The 24,886-nt window shown below is 45.5% G+C and overlaps 1 protein-coding gene across 2 annotated transcripts in view; it reads left to right on the plus strand.

Moving 5' to 3' along the window:
* Nucleotides 1–10,064: 10,064 nt before the first annotated feature.
* The window catches only part of DYRK1A (dual specificity tyrosine phosphorylation regulated kinase 1A), a 70,415-nt gene continuing 55,593 nt past the window's right edge, over nucleotides 10,065–24,886 (plus strand). The window contains exon 1 of one of the 2 annotated variants that reach the window (XM_058859789.1): nucleotides 10,065–10,232. The gene's annotated coding sequence lies outside the window, so the exon portion shown is untranslated. Of the gene's footprint in view, nucleotides 10,233–10,603; nucleotides 10,744–24,886 lie in introns of those variants that run through there. The other variant, XM_058859785.1, reaches the window with a different exon arrangement.

Below are 24,886 nucleotides of genomic sequence, written 5' to 3' on the forward strand. Positions count from 1 at the left end.
GTTCCCTTTTACTGAGAGAAACAAATCAAATACTTGGAATTAAGAACACAAAATAAAGAACAAACCAGAGAACATTGTAGCACACCTGCCCTGGTATAAATCCATAGTTCTCTGTATACTGAGCAGTTTGTGCAGTTCTTTTCCAGACATCTTGAAAAGGCTTCCAGGACCTGAAGGAGCTGACAAAAAAGATGGAGAGAGATAATTCCCAGGGGCTGCAGGAATTGCCAGGAGCCAGGGAATGGCTGCCAGTGGCAGAGGGCAGGGCTGGATCTTGGGATCTTGGGCAGGAATTGTTCCCTGGCAGGGTGGGCAGGGGCTGGGATGGAATTGCCAGAGCAGCTGGGGCTGCCCCTGGATCCCTGGCAGTGCCCAAGGCCAGGCTGGACATTGGGAGCACATGGGACAGTGGGAGGTGTCCCTGCCATGGCAGGGGTGGCACTGGATGGGCTTTGAGGTCCCTTCCAACCCAACTCATTCCAGGATTCTGTGATTTCTCTGTTCCTGTAATTCTGTGATCTCAACTCTGAGCCAATTTTGAAAACCAGAATTTCAGAGAAAAATCCTCTCATCCCAGCATTCCCTTACACCCTCAGCCATGGCCTTCAAGGACAACTGGAAGCTGCTGCAGAGAGCCCTGGGCTTGGACTTTATGACACCTGGGAAAAGGAACAGCAAATGCCTGGAAAAGTTTCTCACTTCAGAAGTAACTTTTAAGGATTTTTCCCCCCCTGGAACAGATCTGTGTTGCTTATAAAACCTTGTGTTATTGTCCCTTTGGCTAAGAAGGTGATGCTCAGAATCTGGAATTTGGGTAAAAATTAATACCACAGAGTTGGTGTATTTACTATAATTTATTGCATACCAATTTCACTGCCTTGAAAAGCAACATAAAAAAGACAACAAAAAGTTCTTTCTTGTGACAATCTAAGCAAGAAATATTTTTTTGCTGCTGTTTTCAGCCTTTGAAACTTGAAGTTGCTTATAAATTTCCCTGTCCAAAATATTACCCTTCCAAAAAAAAAAAAAAAAACCAAACCCAAATTCTCCTTGTTCCTTCCACTTAAAACAGATGAAAAATAAAAAAAGATAGGGGAGGTTTAAAGAATAAAAAATCAGCCTGAAGCAACACCCAGGACAGAAAACTTCTTCCAAGCAGTTAAAGCTTGGCAAACCTGCAAACAATGGAAAACAAACAAACAAGGATCAGTTGAGTGCTTGTCTCAGCCTGAATGTTCTGGACACACACAAAACCTCCCAAACTATCCTAAAATCCCCAAAATAAGGTCAGGAAGTGTTCTGTTCCTGATGTTTCACATTGGAAAACCCCCTGTGTGTTCTGGCCATCCCAAATATAAAGTTCCTGTGCAAATTTGAGCATTGTTTTTTATATATATAAATGACATTAGTTTGTGCTAATTGATTGATTTATTTGATTAATATAATTCTTCAGAAATGTATTAATTCAGATTTTTATGTGTCAAATATAAGATTTACATGCAATATTCATACACCTAGAATGGAGTAGGGTTTATTCTAACAGAATAAATGAAATAAATATCCAGAGTAGGTTATATTATATTGATTTTAAAAAATATTTATGCTACTACAGGTGTATTTGGCTACTTGGAATTTTCTCAATACTTTTCATGAAGTTTTCTTTTAATTTCTTTTAATTTCTTTAAGTTTTTAACTGGAAGTCTTTATGTTCTGCCTGAAATTTGGGTCCAGTTTTACCTATTTGAGGTAATCCCTTTCAAAAACTGCTCTGTCAATATATCAAAATTCGGTTGAGGTTTTATTGTGAAAAGACTTGCTGTTACACATAGGTTGGAAGAGGGGAAAACAATGGGATTGAGGTGATTTTTCAGCTTTTGTTTTGGGTTTTATAAAGCAAGAGAGAAACTTTCTGTGCTGGGAGCACAAGTGTTGTGTGTCCTGCTCTGAGATGGGAGCACTCAGGAGAGGAGAGGATATTTTAGTGGAAAGAGATCTAAAACCATCATCTAAGTCAATTGTAGTCATCAAGCTGATGGGCCCTGCCCACAAAAATATCAAATACCTGGAGCTTGGTAATTTCATTGTCCAGAAAGGAAAGGATTTATGGGCAATGCTGTTAGAGCAGAGAAGGGGTTTGGTGCAACCCCTGCCTCAGAGAGTTTCTTGTGCAGCTGCTGCTCAGTGAAATCTTTTCCATCTCCACGGATTTGCCAACTTTACCAAGGCCACTGGACAATTTCAGTCCTGAGAGATTTCCTGGGGAACAATTTAACTATTTATGAAATACCAGTTAAATAAGCAACACATCTTCCATTGTGCTGCCAATGCCTGTCAATTGTCCCCAGTTTAAACCCATTTTTTATTATTCCTTATATCAGGGAATCATAGATCCCAGAGTGGTTTGGGTTAGGAGGGATTTTAAGGATCACCCAGCGCCACTCCTGCCATGGCAGGGACACTTCCCACTGTCCCAAGCTGCTCCAAGCCCCAGTGTCCAACCTGGCACTGCCCCAGGGCAGCCACAGCTTCCCTGGAAAACCCATGCCAGGGCCTTCCCAATCCTCAGCAATTGTTCCCCAAATCCCATCCAGTCCTACTTTCTGTCAGTTTGAAGCCATTCCCCCTTGTTCTGTCACTCCTTTATGGTCCCTTCCAACCCAAACCAGATTCTGTGATTCTGCCCCAGATTTGTTCTGGGGGTGCTGGACCCTTTGCAAAGTTTTCTGATGTCCTGACACCTGAAATCCAGGACTTCTCCATGGCTGTTTTTTAACTCACCCAGGCAGTTCTGCAGCTGGGAGTCACTGCCAGTAGGGAAGAGGGAGCCCTGAAACTTCTTTAAAAGGATGGGGATGGAGAACTCCTCCATCCCTTTACCCCTCAGAGGGAATTGGGGCCTGATTTACCCATGGCAGAGGTGGCTGGCTCCAGCCCCAAATGCTTTTTGTGCTGTTTTCCTTCCCACAGCAGTTTCACACTGGTGCCCACGGTGCTTCCCCCTCAGGTGCCCGTGGTGTTGTGCCCTCTCCAGAGTTTCAGCTGCCCTGGGAATGCTCCAGGGATATCCCCACCCTGGGAGTGCAGCCCTGCCCAGCAGTTATTTTGGGAGCTCCATCCTGGCAGGACTGGGCCCTGCAGGCCCGGCTGGTCCCTCTGGAATTTCAGCAGGGATCTCAGCAGAAGGTCAGCACCGACCTTGCATTGCCAGTTCCCTGGAATAGCTCACGGAGGGGAAATGCAGGCCCCAAAAACGGTGCCCTACAAAAGAGGATTAGGCTAATGTAGGCAATTAGCCTACATTAGTGATGCCACAGAACAGCTCCAGGGCCTGGCAGTGGGGAACTGGGGCTGAAATGCACCTCATGGGCAGGTGAGGTACACACAGCTCCTCTGCTTTGTGTGCACAGCAGAAAATACAAACTCTTTACTCTGGGTTACTAATTCTGAGTGCATCACTCCCTGATTAGACCCTCAGCTCTTGTCATGGCTTTTTATTCCTTGCAGTGCTCAGCCATCTCTGACAGACCCACCTTGGGCAGAGGTGGTGAATAAAGAGATTCACAGAAGTTCTGGAAGCTGGTGGCTGGGCAGAGGATTGATCCTGGTTATTCCCTAAATAAACCATCTCTCACTTTGGGAAAAGCTCAGTTGTTTTGGGAAGTTTCACCTGAACATCAGGAAGAACTTTTCTGTGCAGTGACTGAGCACTGGAGTCCTCTGGGCAACCTGTGCCAGGGCCTCACCATCCTCACAGTAAAGGATTTTGTTGTAATTTCTAATTTAAATTTACTCTTTGTCAGCTTAAAGCCTTTCCTCCTTGTCCCATCACTCCATGATCTTGTAGTAAGTCTCTCTCCATTTTTCTTTTGAACTGGGATGGGATAGATGGATTTGAACTAGGAGGGAAAAAGGAAGACAACAAAGCATTTCTGCTTCTACTGCTTCTTCTACTGAAGAATGACTTCTTAGCCTAATGAAGCTCTGTGACAACTTCAGAAAAATTTATTTAAAATTCATCAAATCATTAAAATTTCTTTTTCTTAGCTAGCAGGAGGTTGATCAAGTGGACACCAAGCAGAACATACTTCTAAGAACTTTCTCGAATGGATTTGTGTCAGGATACCACAAATATCATGGTCAGGAATTTCAAGAACAAAATCCCTGTGGAAGCTGCACAAGGAGCTTTCTCCTGACAGCAAGAACCAAGTTTTCATTTTGGCCAGCAAAGATACCAATGCTGCTGCACAAGAGAGCAGGGAATTGGTGTTGAAAAGGGAAGGGGCCGATGAAGGAGCTGATTTTAATGGAATTGAGGACAGTTTTTGACTCTTCCAGGAATTCCGACAGAGAAGCAAAATCTGGGCATTGAACAGGTGTGGATCCAATGATGTTACAGTCGGCAGAACCAAAGATTTTTAAAGAGCCATGGATTGTACATGGATTTTAAAGAGCCTTTTGGATGTGAGGGGAACTTTATGATTAAATTAACCTTTTTTTTTTAAATTTTCTAACACAGGGAAACCAGATTGGAAATTGTACCCATTGTAGCACTTGATTTACAAAAGTTTTAAAGAATCACAATTCTTCAGAATGCCTGATTTTAACAGGAACTGTTCTGCACTCCCATAAATGTATTTATCATGGAAAGTGGTCTTAGGAGGACTTCTGGGATACAACTTCCAAGTATGCATTTTCCCTAGGATAACTAACACAGCCTTTTTCCTGGACACTTCTTCTCCAGAAAACTCCATGGTTTTGGGGAAGGATTTTCACAGAATCACTGATGTTGGAAAAGATCTCTAAGATCATCAAGTCCAACCTGTGCTTGATGCCCACTTTGTCCCCAGCCCAGAGCACAGAGTGCCTCGTCCAGGTTTTCCTTGGACACCTCCAGGGATGGGGACTCCAAACCTCCCTGGGCAGCCCCTCCAACACTTAACAATCATTTCCATGAAAAAAAAAAAAATCCTCCTGATATCCAGAAATTCCTGCCTGATGTTTTAAACCGGAAGAGAAACTTTTCATACTCAGAAGCGTGATCTTCACCACGAGTGTGAACACCAAGGAACACAATTCCAGAGAGGAGTATCAGGGAGAACTCAGGGAGATGCACTTTTTTTTTTTGGGAACAAGCCTCATCCAGCAGCAATTCCAGGACCTTCTGGTCCAGAGGCGTGCCAACCTACACAATGTGCAGCTCTGGCTGTCAATCCAATGCCGGTACTATCGAAGCCGGCTCTGATGATGACTCAAAAGCCGATCTATCTCCATCCGAATGGGTTACCATGGCAACCCCTCTGGCCTAAAAAGAGCTGGACCACATTAGTTACTTAGCAGCACCTTTTTGACAGGCGAAACACAAGCTGCTCCCTCCAGATGATGGTTTCATTTAGAACTGCGGCTGTCTGGGAGCTGCCGCGGCGCTCTGGGAAGCGTTGGTGATGTAACCCATGGAGGAGAACTTCTGCTGGGACTTCACTTGGGGTTGGGGCCCAGCACCAAAGGAACTGAGCTGTGTGGTGGCTTTGGTGGAGAAACACAACAGCAAAATCTTTCTTTCTGTATTATGATGGAATTCTTCCTCAAGATCTTCCAGCTTGGGTCTGCTGACCTGAGAGGACCCCTCTTGCATCGGGATCAGAGGATTATTGGAATTGCTGCTGGTCCAACACAGCATCTACATCAAAACTTGCACCCAAAGTACAAATGTTGAGCCCTGGAAAATCAGGGTGTCCATGGCTGCTGTGAAGGAAGCCTGGAGTTCAGGCAGAGAAGGAAACGCTCCAGAAGGAAAACTGCAGGGCTACAAGGGCAGGTTGGATCAGGGAACGAAGCCTTCCAGAGCACACAGTGAAGAGGCAAATGAATCCCTGTACTCCATGTAGGAAGGCTGAAAAGGGAAAAAGTGGAACACATTTCCCATAATCACACTCCACTACCAGAGAATTGGAGTTTGGGTTGGAAGGGACCTCAAAGCCCATCCAGTGCCACCCCTGCCATGGCAGGGACACCTCCCACTGTCCCAGCTGCTCCCAATGTCCAGCCTGGCCTTGGGCACTGCCAGGGATCCAGGGGCAGCCCCAGCTGCTCTGGGCACTCTGTGCCAAGGCCTGTCCACCCTACCAGGGAACAACTTTCTCATATTCCTAACCTAAAATTCCCCTCTTTCAGTTTGAAATCACTCCCCCCTGTCCTGTCACTCCAGGTCCTGATGAATTGTCCCTCTCCAGCTTCCCTGTAGCCCCTTTCAGACACTGGAAGTTGCTGTGAGGTCTCCACACAACCTTGTCTTCTCCAGGTTACAGAAGAGCCCGAGACAGTGGAAGGTGTCCCTGCCCATGGCAGGGGTGGCACCGGATGATTTGTAATCCAATCATAGAATCAAACTGATTCTATGGTAGTAGAGTGTGATTATGGGTAATATGTCCCATTTTTCCCCTTTTCAGCTGTTTTGTTACATCTGTTCCACTTCTCTAGACTGCTGTACATTATTTTCTCTCTTACATCCCATTTCTGCACTTTTCTCCTCATTTTTAATGTGCTTTTTTATTATTTTTTCTCAATTTTTCTGCTTATTATTGTTATTTTTTGCTCCAAATATTCTGCTTTCTGAGGGGTGGTCTCTTAGGAAGAGAAACCCAAGCCTATCCACTAATTCATACAGAATGTACACAAACTGTTGTCTTCAAGTACTGCAAACCTACTTCAGGTGGGATGGAGAGTTAAAAAAAAAAAGACTCTCAAGTCTTCCCTGTCTTAGCAGTCCCTCCCTTCCTAAAGAAAATTTAAAAAAGAGTAATATTTGATAATTTTTGATAAGCAAGAACTTGGATTCCTTTTATCCAGGTCACAACTTGTGTGCAAAGTTTCCAGGTGGGGCAGGATTCTGGTGGAATCCCAGCCTGGAGGATCCCTAACCAAAGCCTAAACCTCTGGCAGAGAACACAAGTTCAGTTTCTGACAACCCGTTCCATGAAGAAATTCCTCCTGATGTCCAACCTGAACCTCCCCTTGCTTTTTAATGAAATGAATATTGAAGAGAACACTTTTGTACAAGGGGAAAACCATGCAGGTTATTTATTATCCAAATAAAATTAACAATCCAAAAATATCTAGTTGTTTGTGATGGAAAAATAACATTTTAAGAAGATGTCATCACCATTTAAAGGACATTTTATCTCTGCCCAAGGTGCCAGAGCTTGGGTATAGCCAGCAAAATAAAAGTAGAGGATGACTGAGCAAATGCACAAACTCTTGAAAAGTCTGTAATATTTTTAAGTGTTAGTAAAAAAACCCTCAAAACCTGACAAAAACCCCAAATCCCAAAAAGTTACAGTAATGAACAGTGTAACAAATTTCTGTGAGCTTTGTAGTTGCCTACACTGCGCAACAGAAAAACTGTTCTGTCACTGCACTCACACAGAGCAGAAAGAGATTTTAGAGGGGAAAAAGTCCTCAGGGAATGTCCCCCCTTGCTCCTCTCTGAGAGTGGAGCTGTCCTTCCTGACTGAGAGATTGGGCTGAGGTTGTTGGACTTTGATATCTTGGAATTGTCCATGTTGGAAGAGCCCTCCAGGATCACCCAGTGCCACCCCAGCCCCAGCAGCATCAGCCCAAACCCTGTCCCCAAGGGCCACATCCAGACTCCTCTGGGACAATTCCAGCGACTCCAAACCTCCCTGGGCAGCTCATCCCAAGGCCTGACCGCTCTTCCAGGGAAATTTTCTTTCCCAGTCTCCAACCTGAGCTCCCCTGGTGCCATTTGAGGCCATTTCCTCTCCTCCTTTCCCTTGGGACACGGCAGCAGAGCCCGACCCCCCCGGCTGTCCCCTCCTGCCAGGGACTTGTGCAGAGCCACAAGGGCCCCCTGAGCCTCCTTTGCTCCAGGCTGAGCCCCTTTCCCAGCTCCCTCAGGTGTTGCTTTCCACATCCCAGGACAAGAACCACATTCTGGCTCAGAGTCAACAAGAAAAGTGTCAAAAGCAGCTCCAAGTGACCTCAAATCCTTCCAGAGCTGTGGGGAAGGAGAAAGCACCACTTAAATCATGGTGCTCCCAAGCACCTCCCATGGCTGGAAGGTGCAATTCCATAAATAATTTCAACTCACCTAACACCTCCCTGTCACTCCTGGGGTGCTCCCATGGTTCCCCTGCTCTTCCCTGTGCACCCCTGTCCCTGGAGAGGAACTTTTCACATGGGACTGCGGCAACAAACAGGAATGGCCTTAAGCTAAAAAAAAGAGAGGTTTAGATGGAGAAATCCTTCCTTGGGAAGTGGGGAAGCCCTGGCACAGGTTTTCCAGGGAAGCTGTGGCTGCCCCTGGATCCCTGGAGGTGCCCAAGGCCAGGCTGGACATTGGGGTTTGGAGCCACCTGGAATAATGGAAGGTGTCCCTGCCATGGCAGGGGTGGCACTGGATGGGCTTTTATGTCCTTTCCACCCCAACCCACTTTGGGATTCTGTGATTACACAATTTAAGTAAAATTCTCAACACTTCAGTTATCTGGGGGGCTTTGGCTGTGGCTGCATCCGTCTGCCAATCCTTGGCTGCTTATTTCCACCTTTTAAGCCAAGATAAAAAAATATTAAAACAGGAAGAAAAAGCAAATGGAACAAGTAACATGTCCTAATTTCTCCAAGGAGGCTGGCTGGGAACTGAAATGACTAGATTAAAGTATCACACGTCAGAATTAAAGTATTAGATAAAGGCCAGTCTCTACTTTTTGATCTTTGTGGGCATTCCAGAAATTAAAAAAAAAAAACAAAAAAACAACCCAAAAACATTAAAACCCCCCTGTCACAGATTAAGGCTGGAAGCACCGATACGGCAATTCCAAGGGGAAAGGAGCCTTCAGCAGCTCGAGGCTCCCACACAGGGCTACTTATAGTGCATATTTTAACTCATTTTTAGGGAAATGTATTGATTTTTTGAGGGGGATGAGGAAGACCCCTGGATGCAATTCCAAGGGGAGAAGAGCCTTTTATTCTGTTATTCCCTCAGCACCTCAAGGCTCCCCCACCAAGCTACTTTTAGTGCACTTTTAAACCCATTTGGGGGGAATATATGGATTTTCAGAGGGGGATGAGAAAGACCCCTGGATGCAATTCTGAATGGAAAGGAGCTTTGCCTCAGCAGCTTGAGGCTCCCATACCCAACTAATTTCTGGGGGAATATATATTTTTTTCTGAGGCAAATTAGAAAAAGCCCTGGATGGAATTTCAAGGGGAAAAGAGCCTTCCCTCAGCAGCTCAATGCTCCCACACCAGGTGACTTTTAGTGCGTTTTTTAACTTGTTCTTGGATGGAATATATTGATTTTCTGAGGGGACAAGAAAGACCCCTGGATTCAATTCTGAAGGGAAAGAAACCTTCTAGAATCCCGTGATTCCCCCAACATGTCGAGGCTCCCACACCGGACGATTTTTACCACACTTTCCAACTCCTTTTCAGCCGTGATATTTTTAAGCGGGTCGAGAAAGACCCGTGGACCCGACGGGAAGGGAGAGGAGCCTTCCCTCAGCACGTCGAGACTGCTACTCCAGGCTCCTTCCAGTGCGTTTTTGGATCGTTTTTTCGGCAATGTCTCGCTTTCCGTGCCCGGCCCTGTCCCTCCCCACAGGCGGCGGGCGGGAAGCCCCGGCGGGCTCGGCCTCGCGCTCCCGGCGCCCCCTGCGGGCCGGGGCCGGCACCGCCTCAGCCGCCGGGTCCCCCCTCACCGGGAATGGCGGCCGCTCCCCTTCCCCGCCCCGCCGGGGCCATCCCGGCCCGCAGCGCCGCCGACACCGTCACACGCCGGAGGGCGGGCGGGCATGGATCGGGAAGGAGGGGGAAGGAGCCGTTGCCATGGAGAGCGCGGCCCGCCCTTGCCTCCCCACGTCAGCGCTGTCTCCAGCCCGGCCGCGGGTGATTGACAGTTGCCACGGCAACAGGCTCGCCCCCGCCGCCATTTTGTCAGTTGGGTTTTTTTTTTTTTAAATTTAAAAAAAACCGTTAAAAAATTAAAACAAAATAAAATAATAATAAATAACACGAGCGAAGAGCTCCACTTCCGCCAGAATCTCGGGGGTTATTATATTTTTTTTTAAGTTTTTCTTTTTCCTTCTCCTTCTTCCGACCTCCACCGCGAAAGGAAAAGGAAAAAGAAGGGACGCAAAAAAAGTGCGCTCCGAGGGTCCCGCCGGGGATGCGCGGCCCGGCTTGAGGCGGCGGCGGCGGTGCGGGAAGCGAAGCCGGTTCGTGAGGAAGAAGGGAGGGAGGGAAGGAGGAGCGGGCGGGGAGGGAGGGAGGGGGAGGAGGTAGCGGCTGGCAGGCGGGGGAGGGAGGGAGGGAGCGAGGAGTTCCCGGGGGCTCGGTACGGCGCTGCGCTTCCCCCCATCCCCTCCTCCTCCTCCTTCTCCTCCTCCTCCTCCTCCTCCCGCTCCTCCCGCTCCCCCCGCCGCTGTCCCCGCGCTCCCGGCCGGGGCTCAGGCCGCCGATCGCAGCCGAGCCGAGGCGAGGCCGAGCCGCCGCCGGGCGCTGCGCAGGTTTGGACCGCGCGCCATTTTGTGAGGGCAGCGAACACCCAGAGCCCGGCCGGGGACCCGCCGGGCCGCCCGGGCTCCCCTTCCCACCGCGGGCAGACCCGCGGCCCGAGGGAGGAGGAGGCGCCGCCGCCGCCGAGGCCCCCGGGGAAGAGCGGGAGGACGCGCCCGGCGCTCGCCCCGCGGAGGGAGAGGCCTCGCCCCGGGAGAAGCCGCCGCACGGGTGAGTGAGACGCCGCACCGCGGGACCAGCCGGGGCCGCCTCGCCCGGGCCCGCAGCGGAGGGGCCGCAGCGCTTCGCTGCCATCTTAGAGCGGGAGCGGCGGCAGGGCCGGGATCCATCCCCGCCCGCCCCTCCGCAGCCCGCGGCCTTTTTCCCCTTGGAGCGCGGCTGTGGCTTCCCGGGCCTTGGGAGCGGCGATGGAGGAAGGGAGCTCGCCCGGAGCCTCTCGGTGTTATGCGCAACGCCCTGCGGTGGGCGGGTGCGAGGGCTCGGGCCGGGCTGGCGGCGAGGAGGGCGGCAGGACTTGGAGCATCACCTGTTGTAGGGGAAGATTGGGATGCCCCGGCACCTGTGAGGGGCCGGTGGGGCGGGTGGGGAAGGTGGAGGGAGATGGGGAAGGAGTTACCTGTGCGAGGTGCCTGTCATCCCTTCGGTGGGGGTGGGGAGGAGGAGGGAGCAGCGTTGGGAATAGGCACAGGGACACGCAGGGACACACAGGCACAGGGACAGACAGGGACACACGGGCACTCCCCAGGGAGGTGGTGGAGGCACCGTCCCTGGAGGTCTTTAAGGAGAGGCTGGACGTGGCTCTCGGTGCCATGGTCTGGTTGACAAGGTGGCCGTAGGTTGGACTCGATGCTCTCGGAAGTCTTTTCCGTCATTAATGATTCCCTGATTCCATATTTTACTAGCTGGCCGCAGCCTTTTAGGGATCCAGCTTTGTGTTGCTGGAGGAATTGGAGCTCTCCTCGGATACACTGGGTGCTCCTCTGGAGTGGCCAGAGTTCCCTCTCGCCGCCGCGGGATCACAAAACGCATTTAAAAGTCCTGGAATTCGAAATTTAGAAATTGGCGTGTTTTTGAATCTCAGTCGGCTTTGAAGTTTTGGGTTTAGCCCGTCCAAAGAACACGTAGGGGTTCTTTGATCATGTCTCTAGATTGCTGCTGTTACTTAGCTCTCCTATTACTCCACAGCCATCGGGGGAAATAAACATTTATTGTTATTTAAAATCAACAAAGACAGAGTAGCTGACTCCAAAATAAATCGACAGGCGTGTTTTTGACAACCATCCTGGTTGAATCCGAATGAGAGTGTGCTGTTAACTTTAGCCAGGAGGTACTTGTAGTCACACTGAGGTGGATGGAGTTTCATGGGGGCCTGGATTTGTACAAGTTAACAACTTTTTTTATTATCTTCTTAGTATTTCCTTTCCTCTTCCTCAAGAAAGGTGTGGGAAGTTGAAGAACACGTAGATGATAGCTGGTGATAAATTAGTAAACATTTAGTTTCTGGTAGGATTTAATTCTCTGCCTGTAACCAAGCAGAATTTAACTTCCCTCCCTGGAATAGTCTGTAGCCCTAAAAAGTTTTGGTAAACTTATTTCTCTCTTTCTCCACGCCGCCCTCCCCCCAACCTCTGTAGGTTGGATATTTTTGGAAAATTAATTATACTTTATAGAGTTAGAATAATAACACTGAAAATAACTCTGAGCTAGTATTTGTTAACTATTATCTATATATATTTGGTGTGTATATATATAGATACTTTTGTAGGCTACGCTTCATGTTTTTGGCTTACATGAATTATTTAGAACTAGACTTTTTATTTGCAGTCTGAAGTAGAATATGTGTGTGAAGTGTTAAATTTACATTTTCTGCTGTGAATTAAAAATTCCGTCCAAGTTTATGAAGCTTATTGAGTTTAATTCATGGCTTTGGAATATTCCTTGGGTGAAGCAAGTATATCTTGCTCGAAATTGAAGAGCAAGTGGGGTTTTCTTAAGCCAGGAGGGCAATAGGTCAAGAGTTTGATATTGTTTCCAGGCTCTAGGCTGGGGTTGGTTACAGGAGCAGCAAGTGTTACAGTTCCTGCATCAATACTTGGGTGGATTTGGGACTTGTCATTGGCATCCCCTCCCCCTCGCTGGACAGTGACAGGGATAATTTTACCTAATAGCAGCCAAGAGTTCTCCATTTCAGTGCCGATTTATGGGCAGGATTCCCTCCCCTGTGTGAAACAACGAGGGACTCACCGGGAATTTATCCATTTTGGAAGTCTGGGGGGTTGTGCAGACTGGGAATTAGCACGTGATGGCCATCAGCGACTTCTGCAAACTGGTTGATAGTTTAAACAAAGTAGCAGAACACCAGTGGTGTCCGGGAAAAAAACTGTGCCTTGTCAGAGCTTTTCAAGTGACATTTAATTAGGACAGACTTGCTTACATGTGCCACATCTTAAAGTCATGTTTGAAACTGGACCACCTGCTCAGATGGTATGTGAAAAGAATAAACACACAAAACCGGAGCCTTTATTTGCCATGCAGGCATTTCACAGCTTCATCTGAGCTCAAATGGGTGCTGATTTGAAGACTAAAACTTACTGGTACCAAAAAAAGCACTTTTTGTTGCTATAATTAGATTATCTTCTGGGAATTCCTCTTAAAACCTGTTCATTTCAGGTGTTTTTAAGCCTGGCTGTGGGACTGCAGGTTGAAAGCTGTGGTGACAATTTGTGTTTTTGAGTGAGAATTGCAGCCTTGTATCTGTTTAGCCTTTCCATGGTCATTTTGAATGCCATTTGGAGAGTGTTCTCCACAGTGAAGTACAAAACTTTCTGATGCCTTTATATTATGGGAGTTGTATAACTTCTGAAATCCTTTTGTAAATAGATCTGTTGTTGTAGAATAGGATTATTTACAGAGAACTGCTGCTTTTGTCTTTATAACTGAGTACAATACATTATTTGTTGAGTTTACAGTTTCATCTCTTCTTTGCGAAGAGGTTGGTAAGAAATACATTTTCACAAAAATTATGTAATAACTTTATGTCTACTCAGACTCTGATGCTTTTGCAGTGAGAGATCTTTTTTGTTCTAAGACTATTTGAAATAATACCAAAAACCTGTCTTGAGTGAACTGCTGTTCTTGTGAGCTTCTGAGGGAAGAAAGAAGTAATCAGGAGAAGGGGAATGCTCTTCCTTTCCTTCCTCACCTCCATGGGTCCTTCAAGAGGAGGCTTATGGGAACTGTAGTCTTTGGATGGCTTAAGAACACCAAAGCAACTTTGGAAAATTAGGAATTGTTACTTCCACAAAGACATGTTCCATATGTGGAGTTGTCCAGTGCTGGCTCTTCAAGGTGACACAATATACCAATAGAATTGCAGTGATTATCCACTGTTTTATCCATCTTTTCCTCTTTAGGGGAAGGAAGGTAAAATTCTGCATTTGATTCTCATCCCAGAATGACTGGAGAAATAACTGGACAGCTTTTGCTGGTACCAGTGGATTTCATTCCTTCAGAATAGGGCTCTGGTTTGTCCTAACCCTTGGTATGGCTCACTTTGACAGATATTGACTTTATCATCTCCCTATTTAATCCAAAGTGTCCTGTCCCGATGATTTTCAGGGAGAATCCCCACTGAAGGGCCAGGGAAATGTGGGAGACAATTCCCAGTCAGCTCTGCCTGCATCCATACAGTGGGAGAACTCTGGTGCTGCTTCAGTCCCCTGTAGGAAAGCAAAATCAGTTAAATCCCAGCTCAGAATTTTGAAAAGCAGAGAAGTGGCTCTGTAACTGAAACACCACGAGCTGACACCTATTTGTAAACATTCTTCATGTGAAGTTTCCAGGGTCTGGGTAGCACCAAGTACCTGAAAGTGAAACTGAGTAAATGAAAGTAAAATTAACTCCATTAAGTGTCAGTTTTGTTCCAGCTGTGAGAGACCAAGCTTTCAATTGATGTTACATAAAGTTCCAAAGCCTCCTTGTATTCTTTTTTCCCCTCTTTTTCTTTTCCCCTAGAGGCAAATAAAAATAGACTGTGTTGTGAGTCAGTTAAAGGAATAGTTAATAATACATTAATACCTCTTTGTGTTGAAAAGTTTCCTCTTTCTTTTTGGTAACTGTTTGGATGGTGAAATAAGAGAGGGATGGAAATGTCCAAATTGATTTCTGATGGCAGAGTCATTCCTTCAAAAAATAATGGGAAAAAAATTAGACTGGATTTTGTTGAGTTACTGGAAAAAATAAATCAAATTAGTAGGATGACTAGTTCACAAAAGCATAAGTAAATAATTTTAATGATTAAATTGAACTTGCCAGTTAAACTTTTAAATCCTGGTGTCCCAAAAACCTGCTGTTCATTGGTTTTGTGATTCCCTGACTGCAAACACATTTCATTCCAAATCCCCTTTGCCTGTATGTGTTCAGCTCATGATTTGTGCTTCTGTGAACTCCATAAATTGCTAATAACTCATTTACTGTGATCCTGTTGCAATATCCAGCGTCTCCTTTGTAGAGGGAGCAGTTATGTGCCCCTGGTATCAGTTTGAGTTAAAACTCGAGGAAGGGGTTAAAAGAGGAGAGAAATATTGTCAGGGAAGTGAATGTGTTGGTACTTCCTCAGTTCTGTGTTTTCCTGGTCACTGTGAGTTCCCTCACACTGATCTCTGCCCTGTCTGGTTGTAACTACAGCTTTTTCCTTACTTACAGCTGTATAACCACATATATTCCTGTTTTTAAATGCAGTTTTAACAGGACTTGTACATTAAATACATAAAGGGGGGGGTGTGGTCACAGACAAATCAGTTTCCATACACTCTTTCAAAATCTGATTGATACTGGAAGCTCAGTAACTTTCCAGGATCATGTCTGATTCTGGCTTCTTTATTGTTATTCTTTCCAAGTTGTGGATAATTAGGCATTAATGTAATGCTGTGCCAGAGTTAGTGTTTGAAATACATTGATTTCTTTGTTAATGTTACGAGATCCTGGTAGTTTTCATTTCTATAGAAGTTACTCATAAATACAACAAGCACTGGGTCAGTGTTGTGGAATAACAGCTTAATGCACATTTTTCACCATCATGAGATGTTCCTAAGCTTTGAATTCTGTGCTCTTGTACTTGGGGTGACTTTCAGTCAATGTCAGAGTGTGCCTTCAGAAGCTGAGATTGTTATGGCAGGCCCTGTGCAGGAAAAGGAGCATTCCTGCAAATGCTGGATGTGTGTGTGATTGCACCTATGGATCTCTGTCTTCCCAATAAAATCAGATTTTGCATGGAATCCCAGGATGGTTTGGGTTGGAAGGGACCTTAAATCTCATCCAGTGCCATCCCCTGCCATGGCAGGGACCCCTCCCAGTGTCCCAGCTGCTCCCAATGTCCAGCCTGGCCTTGGGCACTGCCAGGGATCCAGGGGCAGCCCCAGCTGCTCTGGCAATTCCATCCCAGCCCCTGCCCACCCTGCCAGGGAACAATTCCTGCCCAAGATCCCAAGATCCAGCCCTGCCCTCTGCCACTGGCAACCATTCCCTGGCTCCTGGCAATTCCTGCAGCCCTTGGCAATTGTCTCTCTCCAGCTTTCCTGGGGCTCCTTCAGGCCCTGCAAGGCCACCCTGAGCTCAGCCCAAAGCTTCTCCTGGCCAGGCTGAACAATGGCAGCTGTGCCAGCCTTTCCTGCCAGCAGAGCTGCTCCATCCCTCTGCTCATCCTGGAGCCTCCTCTGGGCTCTCTCCAGCAGCTCCAGCTGCTCCCTGTGCTGGGCCCCAGGGCTGGGGCAGCTCTGCAGGTGGGGTCTCACCTGAGCAGGGCACAGGGACAGAATTCCCCCTTTCCCAGCCCAGGGCATGGGGGGTTCTGGGCTGAGAACACATGGAGCTTCTCACCACCCTACACCCCCAATCCTCCTCCCCAGGTCTGCTCTCCATCCATTCCCACCCAGCCTGGTTTGTGTTTGGGATTTCCCATCCCAGGTGCAGGACCTTGGCTCTTGGCCTTGCTGAGCTCCGTGAGGCTCTCACAGCCCCACCTTTCCAGCCTGTCCAGGTCCCTGTGGGTGCCACCCCTCCTCTGTGTCTGCCCCACACAGCTCCATGTCTTGTCACTTGCTGAGGGTGCCCTGGGTCCCACTGTCTCTGTCCCTGACACAGTTTTTAAACTTTTGCTGAAGTCAAACTCTAACCAAAAGCTCCAAACTTTGCTAATTCTTTGTCCCAAAATCAGAGGCAGGAGTAGGTACAACTCTGGGTAGAATTAACTACTCTGCAACTACCCAGTTATTACAGCTTCACTTGGACTGGCTCCTGTAGCTCCTGAAACTTCTTGTGGTGGTTTATTACTTTTAAGAAGCTTAGTATATATTTATTAATGATAAAGCTTAATTATAAAGCTTACGTTTGAAATGAATTGATGGGTTTTTTTGGGAACTACCTCTACTAGAGACAGCATCACAAATGAGTCAGTTGAAGTCTGAGTGAAAAGAATGTAAGAGACTGTGTTGTACAGGTAAAGCTTTTAGAAGGACAATTAAGAATTGCTTGAGTTTGTGTTGTATTAATCTGAGTCTTTTCTTGGGATCTGATTTCCGTTTTGATTTGTATTTAAAAGATGGAGTAAGTATTATTTCTTTCTGTGTCAGATTTCCTGACTTGGAGATCCCCATCCATTCCTCACATGCTGCTCTACAGAATTTCTATGACAGCTTTGGGAAAATCCATGTGTTTGTGGTTTGTAAATAAAAAGGTTGTGAGTTATGGTAATAATTGTAATTTGACAGTCTGCTGTACAAAAGCTTAATGATAGAAGGTCTAAAACTCATAATCTGGAGGTGTGAATGGAAATAATGTCTCTGATAAGGCCCTTCAGGAAGGCTGATCCTTTCTCCTTGCAGGGTTGTTCTGGGGATGTTCTCAGCTGTGTTTTCCACGAGTGCAGTGTCCATGTGAGCCTTGCAGTCTCTGACCCATCACAACATTCATTTATGTATCTCTGTGGAGTTAAATTAACCAGAGTCATGTTCACAGCATGGACATTTTAAAACTTTATGAGCTCAGTGTTGAAACCTTGAGAAATCCAGGAGCACAGGTGGAGGCAGATGGAGCACAGGCTCTTGACAACTCTGACTGCTTTGGGTCTCATTCTGGAGTCCAGAGGACTTTGCTCCATGTGATGGGCACCAGAAATGCTCTTCTTCTATAAGGAACCATTAGAATTGGACACAGATTTATACAAGTGGGTTTGAAGGTTCTACCCAGTGCCATTGATTTGATTACTGCCACACAGTAAACCCAAACCCAAGTTTTTGCTAGAATATTTCCATTTAATTTATGGCAGAAGCCAATAAATCAAGGAAAACCAGTTGGCCAAGTTGTGGTGTTATCAAGTTCTCTCTTCTGAAGCCTGGTTTAAAAACCCTTCTTTTTTTCCTCTTCTTATTATGCAAAGGGAAGAATTGTGTAACTATTGTATAATGGTTGTATTACACCTGCATAAAGCAAGTATTTAATTCTAATTTTCTGCTGGGTGTTCTTAATCAGCACCCAGTTATTTCAAGAAATGAGAAAACAAATTCTCCTTACAGTTCACAAAATTCCAGTGTTGCATCTTGAAATCACCCGCTCCTGCAAAACTTAGAAAAATGCCACTTTAATGGAACAGATTTATTTAAAAACCTGTTTCAGTTTAGCTGCTGTTCTAATGAAGTGAAATGTAAAAGATGGAGTGGCACAGGCCCACCCAGCCCTGTGTTTGGTGTGTGGAGGAAGGAATGTCCACATGTGACAAAGTGACATTTTTCCGAGGGCTCCCGCCGCGCTGCCAGCGCGCGCACGTGGTGCTTTGGTTTGGAAACACCAAAGGGAGCTGAGCAGTGACCTCTGGGCAGGCTGGGCCCTGATTGTGTGGGGACTGGCAGGGCACGGACTGGGGCTTTGATTCCACTGCTCAAAACCCAACCTCAGCTTTAAATGCTTTTAAAAAATGTGAAAATAAAGGAAAGGCCACATTGGAGTAGTTCATGTTATTAAATCTCCTGGTACTGAGAAGTTCATGGTAGGCTCACATTCTGCAGCACAGGAGGTTCACTTGGGATGGTCTTTTGGGGTTTTTTTCCTTTCTTTTATTCCCCTTTTCTGTCCAGTGTAATAACTTCCAGTTCTTCATTTATTTATTTATTTGTAAATCAGGAACATGTTCTGACTGAGATCAGCCAATATTTTTTGTGTGTGTGTGACAAAGATTTCCTCAGCTTATATTTGCTGTCCTTTAATGTGTATTTCCCAAGTCTGCTAAGAGAGAGGGGGGACTTAACTGACCTTCCTTATGTCATTCCTCATTTTTAAAATATTTATCACTGTTTTTTTTCTACCTCAGAACTATAATCCTAGGACTACATAGTATAACCCAGTATTTTGTAAGTGTTGGCCTCACTTTTTTGTTAAGATTTTGTGTCTTGTAGTTCCTACCTAATTTTATTGAAATATGAGAATGTGTGATTATTTCTATACAAGGCTTTGAATATGGGATGAAGAATTTAGTGTTCAGACTTCCATATTTGAAAAAAGTCCCTTGGTATTTTCTGATACAAGTTTCTTTACCTGCTTTGCTGTTACTTTCTTCCTCTGGACCACTGCTAGTTTGAAAAACAAATCTTAATTTTCATCTTTGCGTGATTTTTGTTTGCATAAAACAAAAGAATCGGAGGGCTGTGGTTTGAGGTGAGGCTGAAGCTCGAGATACATTTTCAGCAATCACAGAGTGGGCCCAGAATGCAATTTCTGAGTTTTGTGGTAGTCATTATCTGTGTTCTGCAACATCTGAGCCCCCAACCTGACAGTGCCAAATACATAAACTTCCTTGATGTACTTGGGAAAACAGGTGTGGATTATATTCCATAGGTTGGAAGCACGGTCTTCCTCCCAACATTCCAGTTTTGACTGTCCCTGTGAGGTTACACTTGACTTTATTCATTATTTCTATAGAAATTCCCAAAGTAAGTCAAGCACTTAAGCACTGACAAAAATGGGAGAATTCTCTCTTGCTTTTGGTGGTCTGAACTATCATTTGTTATGCAGTAAATATATAAATTTAGTTTTTTTTAAGTGGAAGTTAGTAATTGATCACTGTCCAGACCCTGTGCTTGGTTTTAGGTTTGGGACTTTCTCATGCTACATTTTAGTATCTGAATCAAGTAAATTCTAATGGATTTTCCCAACATCCCATGAAAAAGTTTTTCAGTGATTGGATCTAACATACAGAAAAACGCCATCACCCAAACTTTCTGTATCCAGCCTGACCTAAGGCACAGAGCTCCTGATTTTTGGGATGAAGAGTGGGAATTCAGGGATTTTTGGCATCTTGAAGAGCTTTGTGTGCTTTCCATGCACACAACATGAGATAAAGAACACCCTGAGCTGCTCTCCAGCAAGGGAGTGAAAGCCAAAAGGTGAAGTGACAGTGAGAGCCCAAAGTCACCTGGTGGGAGCCCAAAGTCAGTAGGTGACACCTCAAAGTCACCAAATCACCAGGTTGGAAGAGACCTTCAACATCATCGAGTCCAACCCATCCCTGACACCTCAACCAAACCATGGCACCGAGTGCCACTTCCAATCCTTTTATAAACACATCCAGGGATGGTGACTCCACCACCTCCCCAGCAGACAATTCCAGTATCACTCTTCCTGTAAAAAACTTTTTCCTAATTTCCCTTGGTCACCTGGTGAGTGCCCAAAGTTCCTGATGACGCAGCAGGCGGAGCTGAGCTGAAGGGTTTCTGTGTCTGATGCTTTAATAGCAGGATGCTTTTTGCATTTGCAGTTTCATTTGCCTGGAGTTTGTATTCCGAGTGCTCTGTAACTTGGAGAAGCAGCCTCTTAAGGTTGGAGAGTGACTCAGCACATCCACATAGAGGTCTGCTCAAGGAATTTAGGATTTGCTTGGAAATTTGGGGGAATTAGGGTTTGAACTCATTTTTCCCAGAGTTTGTCTTAAAAAAATGCTGATTTTTAATTTGCAACCTCTTTTCCCGTTTGATCCGCATACCTCAATTTTGGGAAAAGCGATGGGGTATTTCAGTAAATGGTATCATTTTGGGATAGCTGGATTGACTGGGTAGGTTGTTTTCTGTGTGCTCTCCTCCTGGTGCACATGAGAAGCATCTGTGCAATGACTGAAGGTGAATTGCAATGGATATGACATTTATACAACTTCTTTCATATGGAAGGAGGCATTTATGGGATTTGTCTACTTTGTGTGATTGGAATCATGAAATAGTTTGGGTAGGAAAGATTGTCCCATTCCAAACCCCTGCCCTAGGCAGGGACACCTTCCCAGGTTGTTCCACATCTCATCCAACCTGGCCTTGGACACTTGCAGGGTTGGGACATCCACAGCTCCATCCAGAAACTCCAACCTTTCTGGCAGGGCTGAGTTCTGAGCCTTAAGGAGTGACCAGTTTGAGGAACAGAGTTACCTGTGCCAGTGTCCACTGGGTGTGTGACCCACCTTTTCCTGTGCTTGAGTTTGCTTGGATTTTAGAGGGAAAATTGGTTAAATGTCTTAAATAAAATTCTAAAAGGAATATGTTCTAGTTTCAGCTGACCAAACTTAGAGTTTGACCAAACTTTGGTTTGACAGAGTCCTGAGACACTGCTGGCAGTGCTGGCAGTGGAGGGATGCAGAGTAACTGGAGCTGTGAAGATTGGAATTGTTGGTCTTCTGTGGCTACACCCTCTTAAATTTGGGGAAATTCAGGAATACTTCATTCTCTCTTTTTCATCCAGATCAGTCCTCTAGAACAAGATAATGCCATAGGTTGGTACATAATTCCAGTGCTGAGAGGATGCTGAAGGGCAGCACAGCAAGAACAGGATATTCAGAGAAAAACACAAGCAACACTGATTTTCTTCCCCTTTTTCCTTCCACCCACCCAGATAAGTCCATGTTTTCCTGGAGCTGGTGAAAATGCCCTTGCTCTCCCCAAACCTGTATCTATGCCCAATTTGAAATAATTGATACAAAAGAAGCATAAAGATGAAAAGGCAAAATTGGTTTTGTATTTCGTCTACGAGGGGTGAGGGCCAGCATGAACCTGATGATGTTACAAGTGTTGGCAAACTGATGGGTGTAGATCATGGAAGCACTTGGAGGGAAATTGTTGGAAGAGTTGTTCCGAGGCAAAGAGTACAACCAGGAGTTCTTAGAGGGCAGTGACCCCTTGGGCAGCTCCCCTTCCCTCCCTTGGGGCTGCCTGCTCCCAGGTGCTTTGTGCTGGCACAGCTGTTTGTCAGCCCCACCAGTGAATCAGGCTTGCAGAGTGAGTTGGCTGAAATAGATAATTTGATATTTTTACCGTTGGGGTGAGCGTGGGGGCGGGAATTGGGTTACGCTGCGGCAGCTCGGGTCCGGAGCCGGCACAGGGATGGTGGAATGGGCTGTGTGGGTGGGCAGGAGCAGGGCAGGGCTTGGCTAACTGCCCCTGATAGCACTGACACTTCATGGAGAACACCATTCCCAGCAATTCTTGCCACCCCTCCTGTAGTAAATCATCCTCTGTCAGTCTCTGTGCCCTCCTTGCTCTGCCTCTCGGACTTTTTGCTGTCTCAAACTTCCGAGCTCTCCGCTCAGCACTCCCGCTTGGATGCTGCCCTGTGTGTGTGCACTCCCACAGCCTTAACTTGGGAATGATTTCTGACTCTGACTCTCCTGATGCTTCTCTTCTTGCTCTCTTTTCCTTTCTGCTCCTCCTTGAGTTTTTTCTCTTCTTTTTAAATTTTCTAACTTCTGCTTGTGCACCTCCCTTACTGTAATTTGCTCAGTTGCTTGTTCTTTCTCCTTTCTCTTCCCCAATAGGAAAAAATCCCTATTTTAAACACTAAAATCTCGTAATAAACCCCAAGTTTTCAATTTTCTGTGCATTGCCCCCAAAACATTACCACAAACCAGTACAACATACAGGTTTCTTCTCTGTCTCATTCACTTTTGAATTTTCAATTGAATTCTGTACTGCCTTAAGAGACACAAAATGTGGTTTTCCTTTTTGGGCAAACTGAAAGGTGAATTGAAGTTCCCAAAGTTAACTTCTGAGAAAAGGTATTTTCACTGTAAGCAGAACCTGCTGATACCAGATGCTGAATTGTGAAGTGAAGATGCTTCGTTTTCTTCTTGCTGCTCTACAAAGGATACAAAAAATGTTTCTATTCCACCAGCTGGACCAGTTATGTTAAAAACCATCCCAAACTCTTTTGGGAATTCCATGCTTGCTTGTCCTCTTAAATAAGCAACCAGTTTCACATCCATGTATTCAGATACACAATATTTTAGCCCAAATTATTTAAATCTTGATCATTATTTATCTGTTAGTTGGGAAAGTAGACAGAAGTGCTCATGCTTTAATACCTGAATCCATCCATTTAAATGTCCATCCATATTTTAACAAACCAAAGTAACTTCAAATAAAGCTGGAAAATTGGGCAAAACACTTTCTCTTTATAGCAGGAAAAGAGCAGTGAAATTCTTCTGTCCATCCCCTTTGCTTCTCTGAGTTTTTGGGTGGACTGAGGGCAGGAGCACAGGAAGTACCCAGCAAGATCTGCTTTCTCCATGCCAAATGGGATTGACAACATCTTTGGAATTCTTGCATGATAATAAACATAGGTGAGAGTGTGAATTACAATGGTTGTCTTCAGAGATATTCAGTGGTTCCCTCCTAGTTAGTAAATAAAATTACTACTCATAAATGCTGTATCTCCGGTGACTTGCAGCTTGTCTGGTGATTTTCTTTCTTAATTTCCTTAATCTCTTTGAGTAGTTTTTTAGCAAACTCTGTCCATCCTGCTTGGTTTCTGTGTGGTTTTTTTTTGTTCATGGCTAAAGATTTGTCTTGTGCTGAACAATGTGGCATTGCTCAGTTCCAGGAGTAGCTGAGGTTCCTTAGGCACAGAATTCTGTAGGTGCTCTGGTGTTTGGTGCTTGTCTTCTCCCCTCCATCCCCTTCTTTGGCATTCCATGGTACTTTTCCTGAAGCCAAATTTCTCTTTTCCCTCAGTTGCTTTGGGTTGACTGTCCATGAAATATTTAAGACAAAAATATCTGAGCTAAAAAGAGCAAGTTCCAGGCCTTAGCTGCTGGATCAGAGACTCACAGAATCATTTGGAAAATGGTTGGGAAAGCCCTCCCAGCCCCTGGAGTCCCAGCTGTGCCTGATTCCCACCTTGTCCCCAGAGCCCTGAGTGCCACATCCAGGACTTCCATCTCCAGGGATGGGCACTGCAAAGCTCCCTGGGCAGCCCCTGGAATGTGTCAGAGCACACTCAGGACCCTGTTGAGCTATTTCACAACATGGGAACAGGAGCAACGCTGTATCAAAAGTTCCTTTTTCCAGCAGTCTTTCCTAAAAAGCCCAGCACATCATTCCATGAATACACCAGCTCAGTATCATTAGTACAAAAGTAAAGATCTGCTGGAAAAGTGGCTTTGTTTTGGAGTCTTTCCATTCATCCCCAGCTATTCTTGGGCATGTGAACCTCAGTGGGACACTAAAGGTTTTCTTGCCTTTTTTATTTCCTGGATACCTTGAACATGGAGATCCTGAGTGCTCTTTGGAGGGTTATAAGGTCAGGATTTAAAAGCCTTTTTTTTTTTTTTCTTTAATTTTTCCTCATTTCCTTCCTGCAACCTGCCTTATTAAAACCATTTTAGGAATTTTTATCAGGGGAAAAAAATGCTACAGGAAACCAAACTTCTCTGGTAAGGCCCTTATCAACTTCTGATGCTGGCAGAGATACTGTTATTTAATAAAAATTGTATAGTCTTACCATGACCTAAATACTTAAATGGATAAATTTGTCAAAGATTTAGTCCTGTGTCTACTTTTTGAAGAAATGATCAGTGTCAACTCCACATTGGGATGCTGGAATTGGTGAATTTCACATAAACTTGTCCCAAAGGTTCAACTTTTTCTATTTCTTTTCATAAAAGTCGAGTTAGACCAAGAGAACGTGAGAGGGCTCTGTTAGAGAGACTTTTCCTGGGCTTTTATCTCACTGAGAGATGTCTCTTAGACTTTTATCTTACAGCTGCCATCAGGGAATAATCCAAAATGAATTCCATACTTCTCCATAGAGCCTGTACTCAAAAAGGGATTCAAGCCAACGTTATCCCAAATTTACAGACTGAGATTGAACTGCACATCCAGGACCCGTTCACTTGGGATTGAGTCACTTCATCCTCCTGCTGGATTCCTGAAGCTCAGAAAGCCATTGTTTTCCACATTAATAAGCAGGAAATAATAAACTTCTGGGGGTAATTGGCAATTGGTTCACTTGAAAGGGTGTCATGGCTTTTTGGTCTTTGAAGACTTTATAA

The sequence above is a fragment of the Poecile atricapillus genome, chromosome 1, assembly GCF_030490865.1.
Source record: "Poecile atricapillus isolate bPoeAtr1 chromosome 1, bPoeAtr1.hap1, whole genome shotgun sequence".
NCBI lineage: Eukaryota > Metazoa > Chordata > Aves > Passeriformes > Paridae > Poecile > Poecile atricapillus.